The sequence below is a fragment of the Nicrophorus vespilloides genome, unplaced genomic scaffold (assembly GCF_001412225.1).
Source record: "Nicrophorus vespilloides isolate i.1.1-1 unplaced genomic scaffold, Nicve_v1.0, whole genome shotgun sequence".
Taxonomy (NCBI): domain Eukaryota; kingdom Metazoa; phylum Arthropoda; class Insecta; order Coleoptera; family Silphidae; genus Nicrophorus; species Nicrophorus vespilloides.
In genome coordinates this window covers 24,545-48,942 of record NW_017096448.1, presented here as the reverse complement: position 1 = coordinate 48,942, position 24,398 = coordinate 24,545, and positions in this window count along the sequence as shown.

The window sequence follows — 24,398 nt, the reverse complement described above, 5'->3', positions numbered from 1 at the left end:
TTGTTTCTACGGAGTATCCCAAGTGGACCGAAGCATAAAAAAAAATATGGAAAAGTGAGAGAGAGAGAGAGAGAGAAAATGCTCGTGAAATATGCATCGAATGTTACGTAATCTCTTGGATGTTTTCCTAATTGAAATTTAGCTAATGGTCAGCGCCGCTTCATTCCATCGTCGGGCCTCCAAAACTTTTGCCGGAAGCAAACTTCATCCCGATTCCAAAAACCGCATCTCCATTAAACAGTTTACATAATACAGCTTTGAATGTCCTCAGCTCTAAATGCAGTTTGTTTTTTTCTATTTCCTTAACGTTACAGAAAGAAAATATATCATTTCTGAAAATCAATATTTAAAATTTGGCAATTCCGTAATAGATCACAACTTGTCACATTTGCTCTTACAATGCAAATACGTTTCAGGTTTAGCAAAGATAAAATCTCTGAGGAGATCCGGAACGATGGTCCTATCACCTTCAGGATCGAATCACGACTCTAGCCGCGATCCAATTGCACGTGGAGCCAAAAAAAATATGGGAGAAAGGAAAGTACAAGAGATGGAAAATGTAAGAAGAAGGGAACGTCGATGTGGGACTGTTCCAGACGTGGGAGCATTTTCGGATTCCCGTTCCGTTTGCTTATTATTTTATTCCGCTATTCGGAGTCGAGACGTCGAAGTTCGAGTGCACGTCGCAACTCCATTACACACCTTTTTCCCGCAACCCCCGCCGTAAAACAAGTGTACTGAAATATTTTCCGGTCGACATGTTTTACGGCTTTCATATATTTCCGCCGTAAAGCACAACTTCTCTTGTAATATTTTCCCGCTCCGTCCCCAAACCTAAACTGAAGGGGTACAACCCATCTCCGCCCTTAAAACCTCATCAGAACTACATGCGATTCCTCTAATTAAAACAACTACGAACAATGACCCTAATTGTCAGTATCTTTAAAAACTGGACAAGTTTTCTCTGTTTCTATTGTTCCTATATTCCATTCTAATCTGTTCTTTATTGTAATAGCCAATTTTCCAGTTTCGTGGATATCGCAGAATCGTATTATTTTTCTGTTCGTCTTCGAAAAAGGACTAATTGTTGGGCCACGATAAAATCATTAATAATTCTCTTTTCACAATAGCCTTCAATTCACCTGGATTCGATTTAATCGTCGCATTGTTTGCGCCCTTTCTCGAAGGGCGCGATTGCCTTCATTTTTATTTCTCGCTTGATTGATTATCATTAAGTCAACTCTTAACGAACGGAATATCAAAAAGAAAATATAGGTATAACAGAGAAGTGGAAGTAAAAAAAATACGGGGAAAAAGGAAACTTGAGGACCCGGGTATATTTCAAATTTAATCCTCTTCTGAATCAATAAAGCCCCAACTTTTATGGACTCTCCCTGGGCCTCAACTTATATGAATTATCTCCGAAACTTTGTGCCCAGATTTCATCTGCCAGAGTGTATTGCATTTGTTGCGCGCTATTTTCAAACACCCTCGACTTTGTTTCGTTTTCATCGCTCTCTCATACTTCATTCGTTAATCTTCACTTAATTTCCCAAGAAATAACTTGCCTTTTATTTATTTGTTTTTTTTCTTTCAACATCTCTAAACACAACAATTCCAACTAAACTCTCAAAAAATATAGAAAATATTTTCTTATCTCTGTAATATAGTTACAGAAAACTGTATATTATTAATCATAATTGATAAAATTTAAGTTCAGCAAATATAATGTTGAAAGATGGACGAAAATACAGTGAAGAACTGAAAGGAAATGAAACATATATCACGACTCATGTTTTTGCCCTCATAATTTAAAATCCTGAGTCGCCCTGAGTAATGCTAGAAGACAAATCGTGTATTGCTCGTGACAGTGAAACGACTCACCACTTTATTTTTAAATTGCAATTGTCTTTCTTATTTTAGCTGAAAACTAAAGCTTTAAAACTGCATTAGATTTCTGTTATATAATTCCCGTATAAAAATAATGATTCTAATTATTTATTTTGGGTCTAATAAGACGCCTTGTAAATTCGCTGTTATTTGTTTTTTTTTCTTTGCAGTATTTGGTTTCAGATGAAAATGAACCTAGTTGCGAAATAATCACGCGGAAATGTTTCTTCTTTTTTTTTTTTGCACGACATGAAGTGTTCTCTTTGCCCATCCGAGACCTCAACTCTAACGAGGACAGCCAATTATTTCATAACGAATCTATTCGACTTTCGTGTCTACTCCAACCGCACACAACGTCTAATCTAAACGCAATTAACAAACTAATTCACCTTCCGTGAACTTTGCTAATTACAGTCGACGTCATTTTTTTTTTGATACCAAACCTGTAAAGCAGTACTGGTGGTTGCGTCGGGTAACATACCACAATGTATTATACAGATGCTTTAATTCTAAAATCTATTTCTGCTAGGGAAAAAACATATGTTTTTGTATTTTATGTTGTCCACGTTGCTTGCATTTATTTATACATGACGTATGTCCTTTGTTTGACGTGACAGTCTTCCATTATAAATGTACACCCTATCCCAACGTTGAAAAAAAGAACACAACAAGGGGTGACGGATCGGTGCTGCTGGAATCAATTTTCGCGTGTAAACATTTTTGTTGTTGCTAATTTCGGTCTTTCATCTGTATTTCATTCAATTTTATTCACAGCTGAAATTATTGTTCCCACGCTAACCTTTCGTTACGTTTCTATATAATCGCACCAATTTCCCTTTGTGTAATTCATATCTATTTTATTTACATTTCCTGTGGTAATAAACAGCATTATTGCATAACGAATGTTGGTTGTATGCTTATACCAATATCCTTATGAGCTGTAAACGATAATCAATGCCATACTCTCATATAAATTTAGATTATATAATTAAAAAAATACAATAAACAAAGCGCGTATTTATCGATTTCTCTAAAAATAATCGTGTTAAATATTAATTGGATTTCTTTGTAGACCGTGTAAAAAATTAGTGTCCTATGGAAATTTGGGTATAATTGGTCAATTCAATTTAATATTTAATTATGTTTACCAATCTATTAAAGGTTTAACCAATTACACCTTTTGAAAATTCTATATAAATAAACTAAACTATTAACACCGGCACACTACCATCAAAGAGAATACATGAAAGAAAGCAATTATGAATGAATTTAATGAAAAAAAATTGAACCGTAATTAAAATTTCGTTCCGGTTTCGGTTTTTCAATTAAGCAATTTTTTGTTCCTAATAATGTAAATATTTGTATTATTTTTTTAATTTGAACTTGAATTTGCGTTTATTATAAGCAACGATGTGGTATAATTCGATTTATAGTGGATTTTCAGGGGCTTCTCTCGATGACCAACTTCCTGCCACCAGAGGCGGCAAATTAGAACTCCAATCTAGCTAATTTGTCCATCATCCCGCAGGTATATAGAACTTGAACCGTATGACCTTCTGATAGATACATGAAAAACATATTAATAACGCCGACGGTAGAAGCTGATCAGAATCATCTGAAATCTACTTTCAGACACAGCAAAAACCGCAGACCGAAAACCAATTCAAATACCGAATGATTTCCGTTTCGTACCGAATCCAATTAAAGCCAAGCTCGAACAGTAAAGAAAAAAAAAAGAACGAAATAAGGAAAAGGATAACGCCAAACAACAACAGCATAGAGGAGCCAATAGTTGAGAGAGATAATGCTGCCAATACTTTATATGAAAGTAGGGAAAACAAAGATAAACTTAAATCGAGAAGCAACGGGCATGCTCTTGATAGGATAATAAGATTGTTTTTTTTTTCTGTTCGCCTTGCATCCCAGCCTATGAAGACAACGGAGTACTTCTCATGGAAGAGAGGGTTTTGCTAATGACAGGTGAAATGGATGGCGGACAAAGACGATTAAAAGCGCGCGCGCAAAAAAAAATTCTTTGGAATGTCTGCATGAGACAAAGCAATCTTCATATTTAGGCTTGTTTTAATTAATTAACTTCTTTGCCTTTTGTTTGAGAATTCTTGAAAACTCGGTTACTTTGCACGGCGTGTTTCCGCAGAGACACTTGCCACAAGACCGAACGTATAATCGAATTAAGACGTAATCATGAGCGCATTTACACGGAGATATGATGACCACGGGGCTTTCTCCAGATGGTTTGAAATTACCTAAGGGTATGTTTAATGTAATTATAGATAATACATTTAATTAAGAAATTTTGAAGAATTTCAAATTTATATTATCAATTTAAGTGAAAAGTTTGTTTTTGTAAAACGTATTAAATAAGTAAAATTTGAGTGTGTAATAAAGCCTGTTAGAATCTAGAGTTAATTACAAGTGTTTGGCTCGTTGCGTTCAGGTCGAATATCCTTGGCAACTGGGAGGCAATCCCCAATAAAAGTTGCATAAATTTGAATCCTAATATGATTGGTTCGGGATGTTCGAGTTAAGTTGTCACATGAAGGGGGAGCATAGTAAGGATAAATAGCACGGGGAATCATCATGCATTCAGTACAATGGCTGGAATATCCTCATTTGGCCGCGTGCCACCGAAACGTCCTCCCTATATCCCCATTTATCCCATTTATCCCCTTTGATAGATAAAGACGGGACCGGCGATGGATCTGCGCAAAAGACAGAAATAATAACTCATACAGAGCTCCCACCTTTTTCGACCCTTACTTCCTTCATTCCAGCAGCCTCCACCACTACCCTACATCCTGCAACCACCACCCCCCGCGTAATTGGTTTTATTTAGCGGACGCGAACAATGCCCACTGTCCGAAACCGAAATTCTTTTCATCTAAACAACACGCCAACAGATTTAATGTATTGTCATCACATCGCACTTAATATTTCTTCCTCTTTTCTTTTTTTCTTCTTCTTCTCTTCTCCATCCTCCCCTATTTCGTCCTTCCTTTCGCTGCCGCTTCCTTCGCCTCCCCACAATGAAACTTTTAAAGTGAATTATTAATGGGACCGTTAAGTTTTTTTTTCGTCTCCTTCGTTTTGCCCTTCATGAAAATCTATAGGGGACCACAGGGACCTCTTTTTGTTGCCTGTTCTTCCGCGGAAAATAAAGCTATTAAACAATTTTTATGTAACCCAAAAAAAAAATATATAATACGGTACGATTCGTTTCCATCCATAATGAGTTTAACGCAGTAATTAAAAGGACTCCAATCAGCGGTCCACCCTTAACCGATCTAAAGGTAAATGGAAATAATGGTGATGACAAGGTTAAAAACACATTTTTCTTTCCTTAACGACAGCTCAGGGCACACGTAATGGAGGGACGACGAATGCGTTTCCGATGGTTCATATCATAACGACAAACGGTGGTCGTGTTTGTACAGAAGTCGCTGCATAATTAATAATATAGAAAATGTCATTACCGCACGAAAGTAACGACGAAAACACGAAAATAAAAATAAATAGAGGCACTAAAACGGAAACCGGATGTACATAATTCATTGGTGGAACGATAGTGTATTTATTTTTATTTTGTTGCATCGTAAATTATTACGGCTTTCGGATGGGTTAAAAAAAAAGAAGAAGAAAAAGAAGCATATAAATGCTCGCACGAATCGTAGTCTAAGTCCATAATCGCATTAATATAAGCGTCCAAATCCGCGCTAAACTTGTCAACCTTGGATTACAATTTACTTTAGTTATTGTTGGGAGATTTGCAGGAGTGCAACTATCCTGTCTGGCCAAAGAATCCTAGTGGGTGGAAAGATAATGGTTGCGGGTGGATTTTAGCTCCAACCACCCACCCAACAGAACTGCCCCCCGAACTCCACAGTTTTGCGGCCGTGTAAATGTGCATTTCGCATGCGAGCCCCTCAGATAGGCGTATTACTTTATCTTAATTATCAAACAAGCCTACAACCGCAGAAATTACCACTGCTATCATGTTTATTTATACTCCATAAATACCGAAGACAGGGAGACCGTCAGATACAAATGGATAGAACTAGAGACAGTTTAACACCAAAACCTAACTTAAGTAATACGTCCCAACCATACATTAGGAAAACTACATCCATTATACTTTACTACTTAAATTAATTAACTGATACTCATTTATTTATCAAAGAATAAAATATTGTAAATATGAATAGTTTGGAAATTATTAATATGGGAGTAAAAACTAACATTTGTAATCGTTTTATTTGAATGAGCATTACGTCAAGTTACAAGTCAAATAACATACCGGAACTTTGATTAAACCGAAATGTAATTATTGAAACTTTCACAATTCATTCTCTTATACTTTTGAGGATACTCATCTTGCAGCCTAGATTAATTAATTAAATTAACTTAAAAGTTTTATGCATATAGTTTATATATATATTTTTTCTGGGTTTTTGTAAAGTTATCGTATTACAGCTCAATTTTCTTTGACCTCTTAATAATCAGAATGTTGTATCACGCAACGCGCGGTATTTCCCATAAGTCTTATTTAAATTTAATAGAATTTATGACAGAATCCAAATAACCTCAGGTTCCCATCTCAACCGCATTTCACGAGCTTGTATCGATTGCACTTCTATTTTTCGTCTGTTTGTTTCACTTGTTTTTATTGTTGTTCGGAGTCCGAGTCTTACGTCGGTCCGGCATTAAAAATGCATTACGCTCGAAAACTAATTCGTTGCTACGTTAATGATCGCCATCAAATATATCCGCTCTTATTTTCGACGCAATCGATTTAGAGTCAACACGCAGACATAATTCACGTTATCAAATTTAATGGATAATTTACAAAAAAAAAAGAACTAATAATAATAATCAATGAGTAAAATTTTATGATATTTTTTATGTTATTGTAAAGGTTTCATCCTTGACACGGATCATTCCTGAAGAACAACAGATTTTCTGTCGGTCTCATACTGATCGGTATTGTAGTTTCTATGGATAGTTATATAAATGAGGGCAAGCAAAGCAATCATTAACGTTAATTAAATCTCGAACAATTCATTTTATTACTGGAATTCCGGCCACAAAGGGCGCTAATTAAATCCTCGACTGGCTTGCCATCAACATCATCATCATGCACAATCCACGATCACTTATAGCCCGTCCAGCGCAATACGTCGAACTGCATCGTTTTCAAAACGCATAATTTCGTTTCATCCTTTTTTTGTTTCACTAGTACGCGAATCCTGGCAATTACATAAATTAAGTTAATTGCGTCGGCGATCATTACACAAAGTTTGATTCAGTTTTTATTAATTAATTTACAGTTTGCTTTTGCAAATTAATTAAAGCGCGCCAGTGTAATTCACTTGCAGAATTACACAATCATTTAAAAACTGATATTCTAGGAGATATATTTAAAGTTTACTAATGGATGAAATTTTTTTAAAAAATACCATCTAGGTATATGATATATCCTAAAGGATTATCCTCAATAGTATGAAGATGCAGAGGTTACAGTCAAACCATCCAGGTATAAATCTGTGAAATAGAGCTGTGTGGGAGGTAATAAAATTCTTCATTCCAACCACCCCCCTGAAACCTTACCGATAAAAGACGATGGATAAACGAATACATCAATTCCGGAATTGTTTACCAATAACCATTCGGTAGATATGCTGTTATTGTCGTAATATTTTTCGACGTCCCCTAGAATTACATACCCGTAGCCGATTTTATAGACCAACGTTGTAATAAAACCAGACCAGTGCATGTTTAATTGAGGCATACTTCGCCATTAATATTGGCGCCATTTGAGCATTACAAATGCTCGGATACTTATATTATTCATCAGTAAATGAAACCGCTTTGCTAAACTGTTACCCAATATGCTAATTGCTTAGGGTGCTTACGTAGCAGCGGTAAACATAAACTTGTATTTATGGCAACGAAACGGCTTTTGTTACATAATCGAGTGAGACCTGGTTGCAAAATGTATTATTAACGCATTTCCTTAATAATAAATATATTTTTCATATAAATAAAAAAGATTCGTATTATTTTACATGTATTAAATGTGTTTATTTAGTAAATAGTTTAATACACAAATAAGCAGAAAAAACACTAGAATCGTAAGGGTAAATTCCCCGAATAATAAAGAAATTCCCTTAGCGCACAGCGGCAGCTTTCAAATGTCTCAAAAAAATATTCCATATGAACGTGCCACCTCCTCACTTGGACCTCTTTTATAAATACACTTATATAGTGTTAAACTGTATTATTATTATTATTAAAGTTAGAAACTTCTTAAACTATTTAAGCAATTACAATTTTTTGGTTAGATTGTTGATTATATAATAATAATGGAAATGTGGATGTCATCTTGTGTAATCATTAGGAGCAGATTGAACAGGATAGAAAGAAACGCAGCAATTGATCGAGTTTAACCCGAAACCCAAGTATAATTTATACAGTCTGGTAATACAAGAAAGGGCGAAGGAAAGAAAGAAAATACACATTAGGGCGTCCTGGACGTTTAAATAGGCGCCATCGGGCTACTCAGATAAATTATATTATATATTTAAATATCATTTTTTTTTCTTTTTCTCCCTTCTATCTGGTCGTCGTGCCGTATAATTCGGAGCCTAAATTGTGCGTAATAAAATACAAGACTTGTAAAGAAAGTGAGGTAGAAGTGAGTGGTTCAAGCAAGAAGAAGAAGAAAAGAAATGAAAAAAACGAGAGTAAATAATAGAAAGGAAAAACAAAATAGAGAGAAGGACGAATAAATAAAAGGGACGGGATGGAATTTGATCGCGTCTCGAAATAATATTCAACCTGGGATGCGTCATTACGCGCTTCTTCTGTTTTTTATGTTTCGTAGGGCACGAGGGGGGGACCGTGCCCCCATTTAATGTGTGGATTATTGCTCCTGAGGGCGCACACTTCTGCTCGTTTTCCTCGGTTTTACCACTTATTTTTTTACTTTTCCTTCTTCCTTCCTCTTCCGCCGCTGCACATAAAGACTTTTATTGCACCTATCAGGAATGGCCCATTCCGGGGATAGAGTGTATGATTTATTGTTAAATAACTCCATGGATTTTCGACGCAATAAGTCAAAATTTGTTGGATTTCTGATAGCCCGAAGCCACCCAATCGCAATCCAATCGCATTGGATAAAATTTACCTTTGTTAAGGACATCAAAATAACAACTTTACTAGCGCCACGTGGCTGTGCGCGTAAATTTTAAAATTTTACCTAACGCAAATTTACGTGACTAAATTAATACCACATTCAATTATTAATAAAGCAATCAGTTATTCTGCCCCAATTTTCCGATTGAAATCCGTAATGATGTGTTTTATGTAAAATATTGAAACTTGCATTCACTACGCATTTTTTTCGGATTTTATTTTATTTTTTAATATTATTGCTACAGTTATCGGTCATTGCATGGAATGCGATGCATTCATGGAATTTTATACGCAATTTACAGAAAATGCGTCATTATTAAATTCCCGATTCATCAATCACGTTGTCATCCGCAAGTATCTAAATAAACTCTGCATATCGAATGCTCGGCAACTGGTGGAATTTTGTCCGCCGCCAGAATAAACTTTATGACTAATAGATTACCTAAATTAATTTGATTTGTTATCTCATTTTCGCAATTAACGTAAAACATTTGATCAAATACATTCAAACTACAAGATTTTCGAGAAAAGTTTTATTTACTTTTCGATTTGTCTTACTGTTATATATGTACAATATCAATTTTATTAAATTATTATAAAGCAATTATTTACTTTCAGGAAATCCGGAAAATGAAATATTTTAGCATCAATTGAAAACTCCATTTATTTTATAACTTTATTAACAGCTTTTATTTTTTTCTCTATGAAATTTCATTCGACAAGGCTTTATACTATATGTAAATGCATTACAGTTTTTATTATATTTTGTTTGTTATTACTCTGTCATTATAACCCGTATAATGTGTTACGTGAATTGCATCACATTGGATGTATTTAATTTCGCACTTAATTAAATTGACGATGGTTTTTTTATATGCAGCGCTTCATTTAATTTGTTCCGTCCGGTGCGGTGCGTAGGTTCCAGTTTATTCGGATGTTGATTGAAATGGAACTACAGTATAAATCGGATTTGTTGCTGAATACTATGTACTTAATTCAAATGCCAGTTGTAGTACATGCATATATTTGGTTATGATACTAAATTTATTGAATTATAGCTAATATATAATACAAAACGATCGTATTTGTTACTCGGCCTATTGTCTAATATTGCACATGCGGAACAATTTGATTGCGACAAATTCACTGGAAAATGGGGCAGGTAAACAGTGCACACGCTCCGCTGATTTGGTGATGACATTTAAATGTTTTCACTCCGCTTTTCCTACCAGAACATTTTTTAATACTGTAAAATGCAATTAACAAAGTTTTTAATTTATAAATTTCTTTTATTATTTATAGTTTCAGTATTAGTTATAGTATTTCACTAATGAAAATCAAATAAAATTGATTAAATGTATAAAACGTTATTAGTCCTTTCCCCTATACGTTTATCTGTACACATTTTATCCTTATTATTGAAATCGTGGAGCAGTTTTGCAGGATTTCCCTTTGAATTAATTAATTGAACGGAAGTGTTGCTGCCTATTTGCTTGTTATTTTTCATTAAATCCCACTTCCAGTGCCGATCCTAATACGGAGGAGCCAAAGTACCTATCCCAGGGCGATTACCGTTAGATGTTCCAGAGGTGAATGGCCATGGTTAATTTCCATTCAGAACTATTTATTGTATATAATATTACTCGTGGCGAATTCCCTCCTGTTTGCCACCAATGACCGCTGATAACCTTACCGAAATAAATGTATAATCGAATATATTAAATATTCAAAGGCCATTATGCATTATGCTTTATTTCAGTTCGAAATTATACCATGAATATTTCCTGTATTGATGTAACAACAAAATATACTTTATTAAAAACTTTGTTGGGAAATGACATACAATGTTTGCACCTATTATAATAAATTATTTTCCTAGTAAATATATCTTTGCTGATAACTGTATACAGTAAATAAATATAATATTTATTTTATTTAAATTAATTTAAACGAATAATTATTTTAAATAATATGAATTATTCATAATTGTAAATATTAATTTTTGAAATATAATATAAAATTTATTATAAAAATTTAAATTGAAATTGTGGTTGAAGTAAATGTAAATATTTTTAAGGAATTAATTAGTCTGAAAAATAATGTAAATAATAATTGATTATTAATTTAATATTGTTTATTTAATAAGTGAAATAGAGCTGAAAATGTGCGGAAACATTGGTAATATCTTTTGTAAGTTTATGATGTGTCGTGCAGATAGAAGTTGCTAATCGAAAAGCTGCCATTTGTGAGGCAATAAAATGAAATGGCACTTTATATCAGGCGAAAATGATTTCAAGTGTAATAGGCTTTGACAAGGAGAGGCGAAGCAATTGATCGATGGAAAGTGAGGGGAAGACTAACAAAGACAGAAACAAGTTTAAAATCACGTGTATTGACATTTTCAGATTGAGAGGAAAGCTTCGGGATGTGAGGAAAAAAAACACGTATATATATATGTATATAAATAGGAGGAAGAGGAAGCAGCAGGCAGAGAAACAAATAATCGAGTTGCCTTAACTTTAATTTGTGGGACTCGGCGTTCGGTCCGTATCGAGGACGACCTTTGTTGTAGGAAATTCGTCCTTTGACTTTTGCCGGCGGAAGTGTTTGGCATTTGTAATAGACAAGTCCGCCCCGCGATTAAAAGCGGATTGCACTTTGGGCTCCGAATTCCGGGATTTAACGGCCGGAACCGCGCCTAGGGGTTGGAAAAAATGATTAATTGAAATTTTTAAACAAGCAATAAATAACAAATTGGAGAAACGTTCAGGTGTGAATTAAGTTGAGGTGACAACGAGCAGCATATTGATCTTGGATACAGGAAGGAAGGCATCACAGATCCTGGAGGCAAGGAAAGAAAGTCACCTAAATAAAACTCCGACGTGTGAAAACCCTAAATTATAATTTACATTCTGACACATATTTCGTTCGCACCGGGACCTACATATTTATCACTCACCATTTACATAACGCGCACCAAAAATGGTGAAGAAGAGAAGGAAAAAAGAAAAAGAACAAATGTAAACCGGAAAGGAGTAGACAGGTATACACGTTTATATATATATAATATGTAGATATACGCATGGGGCATTGCAAATGCTCTTGGTCTTACGCACTGGCAGCTTAATTTGTTTCGGATGGATGTAAATGCCTTGAGGCGCTTGTTGTGGGCCTATTCAAGTGTTAATCTGTCAGATGATAGGGTCGTGTGGTATCGATTGTTTGAACTAATCTCCGAACACGGCGAGTGCAATCCAGGCGTTAATCATTTGGCGGGGGGATGGGGGTGGATTTTCGTTTTGGGGGGATGGCAGCGGCTGGTGTAGCCAATTTAAATGATGATTTTGAAAATCGTGCAAAACGGGCCGGAAAAATGTTTCCCTTTGGCGGCTTCAAACTCGTTAAGTCTTGTTCAAAAGATCAATAGGTGCGGGAGGGATGACGGGGAGCCTTCAACAAACATAGCTCGAACACGTTAATAACCCAGGCGCCGCCACCGCCGCTGTCGACTTCCTTCCCGAGATTTTTTTTAAAGCCAATACTTAAATTTACAGAAGATTAAGCTAATAATACAAAGAAAAGGAAGATGGAGGATGGAGGATGAAAGAAAAATTGGTAAACCTAGATAGTTCTGAATATTGAAGCTATTGTAATAATAATGTATTCTTGATAAAACTGAATAAATTATAGTTTTACATATTTTATTATAAAATAAAGATGAATTTAAAAAAATATATATGTTGGATTCTGAAAAATCCTGAAAAAGTAATAGAAACAACAAAGTTGTAATTTTTTTTTTTTTTAGAACAGATACTTTCCCAGATATTGCATGAACACTGCGAATAAATTAAAGATATGACAACTTCGCTGACTGGAAGTAATTAAATTACAACAGCGACCATAATTTACTAATATCGTCGGCAACTGAAGTAATGATCATCATCACTGCTCGTTTTTGCTCGGGAGAATGCGGATGGAAATGATTTAACAATGCGCTGAAACCGTTACGAAAGGTTATGAAACTTTGCGAACGACACTCAATTTGCCAAGGGATGGAACAAGCAGAAAAAAAGGCACATAGAATAAGACACGAGGTTAGAACATAACTCAAAACCAGAACCAAACGGTCCTGCAACCCCTTCAGGAATCCCCATTACCCTTGCTTAAGTCCAGGATACATAACCGAGACAAAGGAGGAGAGGACGAGATCTCGAGATCCCGTGGTTTGTCCCGACGCCGCGCAGAATAGACCCTCGTCATCCAGGCACGCCAGATTATGCAACCTATCCAGAAACCGGTGTATTTATTACGTCAGAGCCGTATAACAGCCGTCCAGATATCAATTCGACCCCATCGAAAGAGTGGCCCGAGGGGTGGATATGCCGAGTGTTTTTTTTAAAGGAGGTGGAGGTTTGTATCGTCTCCCCCTATCAAGGGGGAACGCAATAAACTTTAAAATAAGGAAATCGCGATACCAGTTGCTTCCTGCGAACTAAGGAAATCACTGATAGGGCTTACCCCTCCTGAAATTTAATTAACCCTTTTTCATCCAGGGACGACCCTCATTTTTCACACCACCGGAATGAAATATTCAGGAGCCAGGAACAACCTTTTTTATTTCCTCTTTTTTCTACCCTCTCTCTCTTTTTCTCTCTCCGATTATCCTCCACGGGATAGAAGCAAATATATAATATAATCAAGGAAAACATTTAAAACGCCTAGCGCCCTTGCTTTACGTTTTAATCGCGATCCGATTCGAGTCCTGTTCCACTGGATGTAATTAAAAATGAATTTAAATCACATCATGATTCAGAAGGTTGCTAATTGAATCGGACCACTTTCGAAACACAACGCATAAATAAATTACCACCGCATGTGAGAAATAACTAAATAAATAAAAATAACGATCCCTGAAATTAAACTGTTTCACCATGAACTTATCCATTTGTTCCCATGATTACAATTTATTACACACATTTTTTTTTCTTTCAATTTCTATAAAATATCATGTATTAACATACAAATATTTAACGACTATTTGAATTAGAATTGTTAAGGTATAATTTTATATGAAAATCTAAACTTTGTAAAATCTTAAATGCTTACAAGTTTTCTGTGAACAATGTACAATAATGAACTATTTATTAACTAAACGTAATAATTTAATCTTATTATCTACTTTATATTTTGCCTCCTCAGGAGTTCGCTCACGTTTAACGTAGTTAAAGTTTGAACTTCCCGAGATAACCATTTATCACACTTTAAATGTACCATGCATTTTACATTTCCTGACTTACTTCATGTTGATTTTGATATACATGTTAAACGACAAATGTGTATTCAAAAGAAATGTGTCAATAAATGAAGTAACAATTGCTTAATAAAATATTTGATTTAAATAAAAAATGTAATCAGAACTTTAATGTTTTTGATAAGGTAAATCTACAAAACGTTTGAATTACCAATAAAAAAAAGAATGCTGACACATTTCGTAAACTAGATGGATTAGGGATGACATGAAAACGAGGATATGGTTAAAAGTGTTCGTGCAAATCGAAATCCAAAAATCGATTATCAAAATGTATGCATAAGCGATTCCGCCATTAATCGATCACTCAATTATCACGACCTGCAAACAAATAAACGCACACAAAAAAACACAACCGGAATGTGCATCTCCCTATGTGCTCGCACGCCGCTATATTTTTTTGGTTGCTTTTTACCCTGTTGATGAGGGGGGAATTGCGTAATTGCCCCATAAAATAAATATTTGAAATGGAAGGAACGAACGAACGAGCACAAAAAAAAAGAGAAGCGACGCTCACGTTGATAACATTGCCTGGTAAGTGATGGCTTTGTAATAGGCTAAATTAGCCCATTGTTTGCGTATGCCGAACAACGCGGAGCCGTAATTGCAGATTTAAATTTCATTCGACATCAGGAGATTTATTGTAACCGCTCGATTGGATCGCTCCTTGTGGAAAGAATGGAAATCTTTGTTTGGTGGAAAAACGGCATCCAAATACCGAGAGGAAATGATGATGATGATAATAATAAGGGTGGAAAGAAGAGAATGCATTATAGGTTGCTATAAAAAAAATAAAAGTATTGGAACAAGGAAGTAGGAGGATGGAAACTTATTGAACAGCAATTGTGCGATTTAAAAGCGTGCTTCGAGCCACCTCATCCCGATTGTACACAGCCTGTACCGCTCCAGTGCGCCGATTCCTTCCGTCTGAGTGGACTCGAAGTGTCCAATTGGACCCGGTACACATAATAAACGAGTGAAAGGACGAGGAACAAGAAACGAATGAAAAATAAATACTTGTACATATATATATGAAATAAATATGTTATTTGAAAGAGAAGTGATTTTGAGATGGAGGAAGGAAGGAAATATGAAGGATGATAGACAACTCGAGAAAGCAGGAAACAAAGGCCTAAGGCATAACAGATTCCAGATCCAGATCACTGGCCTCTCCAATTAATTTTGATTTAAAGTCAAAGATAAATATCGACTGACGTTTGTATCCACCACCCTTTTACCCCTTATTCCTTTTCTATCTCCTTGACACGTGGCTCAATGTAAATTGAAAATAACATATTACTAACAAAAATATTTTGGTGATATAAATTGTAATTTATAATATTTCTAAATAATCAATTTATAAAGAATTTCAACTTAATTAACGACAAAAAATGATTAAAAAAAAAACTGTGAATCAATCACGTGCGACTTGTCCTTTTACCAAATTGCACTCTAAAAGTATCATTTGATGGTCATCATAATCGGTGCTCTCTCATCCTGAAGTTCTGCGTTCATTCTACTTGCTTTTTTTTTCTACTCATTTTTGTTATACGAGTTAAAACTTTTGGAAGTTACTTTTAGTTTAAAAAGGTGGAAGCAAAACGAAGAGCACTTCTTAAAGATGAGGTCAATGCAATGGTTTTCCGCGCATGAAATAATGATAGATCATTGAGCTGTCATCTGCAAATCATTTAATTAACGACAAAAATTTTGAAGAAAATTAAATTATAAATTGTAAATTAATAGGTGTGTTGAATATTGAAGAATGCAATTGTAGAGATGCATAAAATGTAATATTGAAGAACAAAGTGGTAAATTTGCTGTGATTGTTTCCTCGCAAAATATTAATTAAACCGCGCGCATGCATTTATGAAAACTTCACAATTACTTAATTAATCTGTGTGCAGGTATTCTGGAAGCATAGAGGTTTTATGAAACACTCGAGAGGAATGCAATTACTGTATGCATCCGACGCACAGAATCTCCGTGCCGACACTACAAGAATTTCATCGAATGAATGAACGGTAAACCACGTGTATTACCAGCTTCGACAGAATAATATAAAATTAAATAAAATATATGCATACCATGGAGGAGTGGTTTAATTGAATGGAAATTTAATTAAGACAGGTGTATTTGTCCTTGTCGCAATGTTATTTATTTTGGTTATCTTCTTCTAACCGCGTTTTTCTCCAATAAATCCGTCAATTGGAAACAACACGATGAATACAATCTTCTTCTGCGATGGTTTATTTCATCCGCCTCCAGATATATCTGCGCTCATAGAAATGTCTCCTCGCTTGAGCACTCGGCCCTTTGAAAACTGCAGGGAAACGGAAACGAGGCATACGTTAAATTGGACAAGAAACGGAAGCGTACTTAGAAAACTCGCGGATGTGAAATGTTTCGTGTGCGGCGAATTTCGATTTATGGAGTTAAAAGAGTACGCGTATCATTCGATTTTCCACATAAAGATGCGTACACACCAACATTTCATTTACAACCTGTATGAATACTTGATATAAACTACACGATACTTTTCAAGTTTTTCATAGTTAGAAATGTATACTAAATTGAAAAAATATTAATTAAATTAAATTTTACTTGTTGGTGTGTACGTACCTTTACGTTAATCAGTCGTGAGGTTCTATGTTTTCGTAGAGGTAAAACGATATTTGCTCGAAACAGGAAACTTAATTAAGTTTTCGCTTGGTAAAAAACGGACCAATTGAGTCGCGTTTACGTTAGCCATTTCAACCCTCAGCATTTTCCGACAGATTATACAACGTTTAGAAAAATATCCACTAAATAACGTTCAATACATCAAAAATGAATGCAAGTGTTTTATGTCATTTTTTTAATTAAAAATATTTATTTACAAACTATTTTCATATTCTAAAATACTTTGAACAAAATAAAAATTAGTATACAAATACAATTTTCAGTTCTGCTATTGAATTTCAACGTGCAATAATTCATTAATATAAAAGTTTTATAATTGTAAAAATGGTGGAAAATTTATGATCAGTTTATAAAGTAATTCAGAATGGTGTACTTAAGAGAAAACTGAGGCGGAACAATATTTGTTATATAATATTTAATGAAAAAGGATCCTTAATTGCTGGGCTTGAATGTAAAGTGAATCGTGATTGGAAGCTGCCGGTGTGGGTGCGGGAGCGTAGATTAAAAAGGTCCTTGCAGACAATGCATTTGAGCCGGCGCATCCGCCATAACTGTTGCGCTTAATTGCGCCATTCTATATTCCGCGCGACGCACTCGAGACGGCAAAGAAGCACCGAAAAAGGACATCTCCTTCTTCCTTATTTCCTATTCTCTTCTCCTTTTTGCAGCGAGCCTTCGTTTCATTTGTTACTTCAATTTCATCATTTGCAACTACTCCTTTCCTACCACCTCCACCCCTAAAGCCTGCACCAAATCCATTTATTTTGTTTCCCCTATTCTGAGGACTCCATTCGGATACTCTGTCGCGCATCCCCATTTCCTCCGCAAACAGATCCCAGAGTCAATCGGAATTAATTCCCTCGGAAGTTCAAGTGACCCAAGTCTGGATTATTACTACATCTTTTTCCAACGAAATCGAATTCAGATATTCCATTTTCCGCACACAACGCCTGTACCTAATTCCAAATCCCTCTCTTTCTCTCTTTATTTCCCTTCTCATCATTTTTTTTACAATCCCCATCTTTTTCTTATCCTCGTATTTGTATCTGTACGTCTCTCTCTCTCTCTATATATATAACGCGAGAACGAGAAAATAATCCCAAATTCTACCTGTCACTTTGACAACTCTAGTTTATTCCCTTCGCTCGTGCCAGCCAAATGAAGAAATTCCCTGGAGGGGTCGGGTCTTCTATTTAAACGCATCTCAAATTATTAATCAATGTTTTTTTTCTTACCTTTCCAGAATTTTTAGTCAGAACTAAATTGATTTCGGTTTTAAATATCACGAAACGTGAGAAACCTTAAAGCAATTATTAGTATTTTTCATAACATAGCTTAGGTCATAGGTTCTAGAGAATTGTTAGAAGTCCTTGAGCGTTTTCCAGGATAACGAACGCCGACATGGATTTGAATACACCTAGATGCATTAGGAGCCTCAATCAGAGCTCATTCATTGACGGAGATAATGACGGCCGGATTGCGTATGTGGCGTAGAGCTTCGCTAGTTAGGGTCGAACTGTGCACTTCCTTTCCAAAGGATTTCATCGGATTCTTTTCATTTTTTTTTTTCATTTTTTTTATTTCTGCAGCGCCACGTGCGGAATGCCTAATTGCAATCGATTTTCGAGCCACAGGAACACCCGTCCATTAATCCGATTGCATTACGTAAGATTCGATTAGACTTAGAATTTAATTCGTTCCGTTCTAAGTGCGTAACTCACCGTTTCTCGCAGTTCCAGTCAGATCTTTCGGAAGACGCAGACACCACACGGAGTTACGTTTTAGTTTTAGTTCTTGGTGATTCAAAGTCGCGTAGCCGAGTCGAGCACGTTCAGTTTGAAGGGCGCAGTTAATAGCCATGAAAATTTTGCACACTTCGAGGGAATTGTTATCAGACATCGAGTGCCTAGTGTTGCATAAATATTGCGGAGGGGTGGCGTTTTGTAACATTGATCCCCGAAAATAAAAACCGCCCGCTTTTTTATTTATTTTTTATTTTATTGTATTTTGCGCTTTTTTTTTTGAACCCTGTGTATTGGTATGTATTCACTTTACGCGTTCGCATTATCGGGAACGGTGCTAAAATGAAATGTCATGTTCAAAATATTGCGCGATCCTCGGACGCAAAAAAAGGGCGCAACATATGGAAAAAAAATGCACGTGCGTCCTACGAAAGGGAACCGTGCACGATGCATGATTGATGGCATAATATTACAAAAAAATATAAACGATACGAAATGTATTACAATTATTTGAAGTGGAAAGACTCGCACCTATGCAAAACATATTACATACTTTTTATAGTCCACCTATTATATGTAACCCTTTTTATATACAATCTTCAATATTAGCAATATTTTTTGTATTAATTAAATCATTATTAAAAAGAAATTAATTAAAAACGTTTATGCAATACTAGTGACGTCAATAATACTCTTATACAATTCAAATACGAGCTGATTGACTCGAGCCGTTAAAAAACAATTTTACGTAATGACTTCCTTTATAGTGTAAATATAGCTTCTCGTAAGAAGCTTATCGAGATATTTCCCCGAGCAGCGTTAAGAATAAATTAAATACCAACAGACGTCGATTACGTAATATTGACTTTCGCCCGGTTTTCCAAACAGATTCATGTCTTTCGTGCTGATCGCGTGTCTTTTATTGACCAACTGTTCGGCAAATACTAAATTATTGCAATTAATGTCGATGTCGCCGGAATCCCGGAGGCCGCATCTTAATTTGCTCAAAGAGTTTTCAGTTCTTTGTCCCACATTTCACGTAATCGACGCTCAATGCAACAATATCTATAATAATTAAATTATAATATAAATTTTTAATCGAACAATGTTAATTTTTAATTTTTTTTTGCACGTGCATGTGTACTTAGCTGGAAGCAATCTACATAAATTACGGAAATTAATTTTCCAGAACAAAATTACTTTGGTAACACTGCATTCGGTGTACTCCAACACTTCACGGCACACTTTGCAACTTTGATTCTGTTTACCATAGCATTCCTTGAAGTTCCGTAACGTCGATGGGTTTATGATAAGGTGTAAATATTCAGTAAGCGCGCAATCTACTGGGTTCTGATGGTAATGCCACTACAAAACTGATGCAAACTATGTCCTAGCGATATACATATTTCCACAGTTGATTGATTAATATTATTTTTTTAACACTCAACTATACATAGTAATTTCTGAACAATTTTGGATATATACCCAAATATTTTATTTTTAAATTTGTGAAATTACAATGTTGTTTAGAATTGCAATGGATGATGGGAACTCCTCGGAACTAAGCAAAACTGTTTGGCATAAATTCGTAACGGAACGAGCCATCAATTCACAATTTAGGACTTTTGTGCTGCGGCTCTAAAATTTAATCATTATTGTTTATATTCATTCGCGCTGATATTTAATATGATTTCCGGTTTCGGCGAATGGTGGAGTGTTCGTTATTTCGGCGCCGCCTCCGCCTCCGCCGCCCCCATTGTGCATATGTATGTATATGTTTTAATTAAACAGCGGCTCAGTATTTATTCGGCAAACTGCATCCAGTTTACATGGAATTAGATTGTAACAATGGGCTCGCAACGTGTACTCGAAGCGGATCCGATCCAATCCAATCCAAATGGACGCCATCCGCAACCAAAAACACCAGTCGACTTTCCAACCCCCAAGAAATAATGAATTCATAATTAGAGCCGGACCCTAATGATGATACGATTTAGATGGTCGCAATTTGGATGGTTGCTATATTACAGGTAATATTGCAAAAAATATAATTTTTCAGAAAATGCCTACGTGACACGCGATGCTTTGTCGTAGGTGATTTGTAGCGGTGTAGCAATTCTTCCCAAATGTTAATTTTTGAGGAAAGCTAGTAATTTTTTTTAGTATGTTTGGCCATTAGCCCTGTCCATCCCTTGTAATCGAGTTGATGGAGACATTTGCATGGAGCGGGTCGTCCCGGGCGCAACTTGCGGACCTGACTTGAGATATTGATGAGGGATCGGCAAAACGTCAACCCCCTGAAAGAACGTGGAACTCGAATTAGTTAAGTTAACCAAGTGTTAAATGTTCTGTGCAACCGACCATAAATATATCACAGCCCAGTTCCATTCACTCGCCAGCTTTTGTTGTATCAACTCCCATTGTGCTACCTCAAAGCATTCGCTTAATTAATAAAACATCTTCAGAGCCTTGCGGCCATTCAAGATTGCAATTATGTTGATGATGATGATTATTATTATTATTATCACCGCGCATTATGCAATTCTTATACTTCCCAATCCGCCATTGATGCTGTGCAAACTCTTCAGCTCGGCGACATCAAAGCTCCGAGGAGATTCCGTTGTGTATCCTTCGCCTTTCTTTCCTTCTTCGTCGTCTTTGTGTCGGTATTCGAAAACGCAAACTACTTAATACCAACTTGCAAACAGCACGAATACGTGTAAATACAATTAAAGCTTCATTAACAGAATCAATAAAACGTCCTTTACATAAAGCGACTCCTGTCATAATTCTTTACGTGCTCACAATGCCCTTGAGTTCCGTTATGTAATCGCTTACGTGTAATTATATAGCCTTCTTACGCAAACAGACTTTATGATATTTACGCAGCGTGATAATCACGAGATGTTTCAACTACAATTACTGATGCGCATAAACTTATTACGTTCATTTTCAGGTGTATCAAGGAAACAATCCTAGGAAGGATTGGAGCTCTTGAGATATAAGGTTCGAAGTGTGTGGGTTTACTTTGGGCGATCTCAATTTTAATTAGAAAAGTTTAAAATCGCAAAGGGCTGACTTAAAGGTGACATTCATCAAACTTTGAACTTATCTTTAGCATTGCTTCCATGCTACACATACTTCCATCCGATCCACAAAACTGAGTTTTAATTAAAAATTCAATTTTAAATTATTTCCTTCTAACAACAAATGTATAGTTTACAAACTTTATGTGTAATGCAACGCATAGGAACATTACAATAATTTGTTACATTAAATCTTGCTTTAAATGCTAATATTATCATAATAGAGTATATGTACATTGAGCTTCAGAGTGTATTTATTTGTGTAATTTCGAAATCGTTATAATTGAAAATAGCAACGGTGTATAAACAATAATAACAGCAAATATCAAATATGCTCAATTCTTCATGTCCGTTCTGTTTAATATCATATAAATTAATTTAATTAATAAATTAATTCATTAACTGTATACATAACAATCCGCTTTTCAATTCAATCATATGCTAATTGGACCACAACAGGTTATAAAACTTTATCCATAAATTTATTTTGTTTTAATGTCGTTTTTGCTTTTCAACAATGATATTATGTTGATAATGCATTTGAATTGATGACTTTTACAATTTGAATTTTATAACAAATACAGATTTACATCTATGAAAGTTTCAAATATTCTCTTGTAGCTTTGTTTCAAGTTGATGAAGTTTTTCAGCAAAAAAAAAATTCGGATTCGTAGCCAAATATTATGAAAACCATTGCTGAAACGAAACCGAATTCTTGTTTGAAGTTGCCTCGAGAAATAATTATAAGGAACTTTAAGTCGCATTTCACTCGCAATCTGCTTATCAAGTTGAAATAGTGGTGGTGTTCCTTTGGAGTAACGAATAATTCAAAGGGATGCTAAAATATATTTGTATAACAAATCATTGTAAATTTAAAGCCTAATAACAGTTATTTAATAAGTAAAAATAAAATATGTAATAAGTACTTTTTGTCTGCTAAAAAGATTTGTGCCACAAAGTTGAAGCTTTAGTAATTAAGTCTTTAATACCTTTTAACGTACCTGAAAAATAGGGGTCAGAAGGATGAATCTTCAGTGGTTGTGTCCATCGATTTACATAGAAGACAGTACAAGACTATACGTAAAAAAAATAACAAGAAGTTCGTGCGTTCGGAAAGTTCGCCAACAGAAATAAACGTGTCTATCGATTTGGGGCGTGTGTCTATATATATATATTTTTTAGTATGTTGTTGGTCTTGTTGTTGTTACTACCCTTCAACTTGTACTCTTCCGTTTGTGTGTGCTTCGCTAACGAAGTTTTGCGCTTCGGAATGAAACTGTGATTTTCATTTTCGTAAAACTAGTTACATGAATTGTATGCGTGCGTCCCATATTCGGGTCAAACTGATCCACAAACTGAAAGTTGTTCATTGTGTGCAACTTGAAAACCGTTGTCGGATCGCATTGTTTTTAGTTTGGACAATGTCGTCCCGTTCCGACCGTTCGATGACGTTTCGTTTCGCCCGATTCAGATGCTCTCGCAACTTCGACGTAAATAAATAATAATCACCGATTCGAAATGTCCCTTTCACCGAACGCCGTGCTATTCCCAGTATTTCCAAATCACAAATACTTGCACGTATCCAACCATTGTTCCCGTTAATATAGTAAATACACCATACAAGTATCAAACGCAATTCATATTCAATTTACTAGATAATCCCAAATTTATTTATCAATAATAACAATTTGTAACTATAATATTTTACATAAATTTAATTAAATTTTGAAAAAACAGTTTGAAAAAATTGTTGTTATGATAGGAAGTTTGTTATGAAAGAACAATTTGATCACGTTACTTAACGGCGTGTGTGTTGGCAATACAAATACAATACAAAGTAGAATCATTGAGAAGTAAATAATTTCGAAATAGAATAAAAAATAATTATTTAAAGAGATTGCCTTTTGGCAAATCCCTTGGAAAGTCTGAATTTAATAACATAATAGATTTTTTTTTTCCTTGTCTATATGTGAGTAACAAATTATAATTGCGAATGGAGCGAGACAAGGAGCAAAAGTAAATTTACGGCGATACATTATTTTTCGTTCGGTTTGTTTGAATTAAGCCCGGGCATAAAGAGTATGAATCTATTAAATTTGGCCGCAGGCTAAACCCCACACATTTTTGTAACGAAATTAAACAGTCTCAGGCGATTTACCAAACTTTCCATTACTTTGTTTCTGTTTTCATGTTTTTGGTTCGTTTATTTTAGTTCGTTTAACTTCTTGCGAAACAATTATTTACAACTGTTGAACAATTGTTTCTTTGTTTTATAAATTTGTCCCAGCCGACAAATCTATTATTATCAATTATATAATTAATATAAAATTTCTGATTTCCTTTCCTACCGGGCAGCCCATTTTTGAAATGGATACATTATTGCAGTGGTTTCCAACCTTGAAGTTACTACGCCTCCCTCAAAAGTATGTAAACATTTGGCGCCTCCTCTTTCATAAAAGGAACGCGCATTAAGGCAAT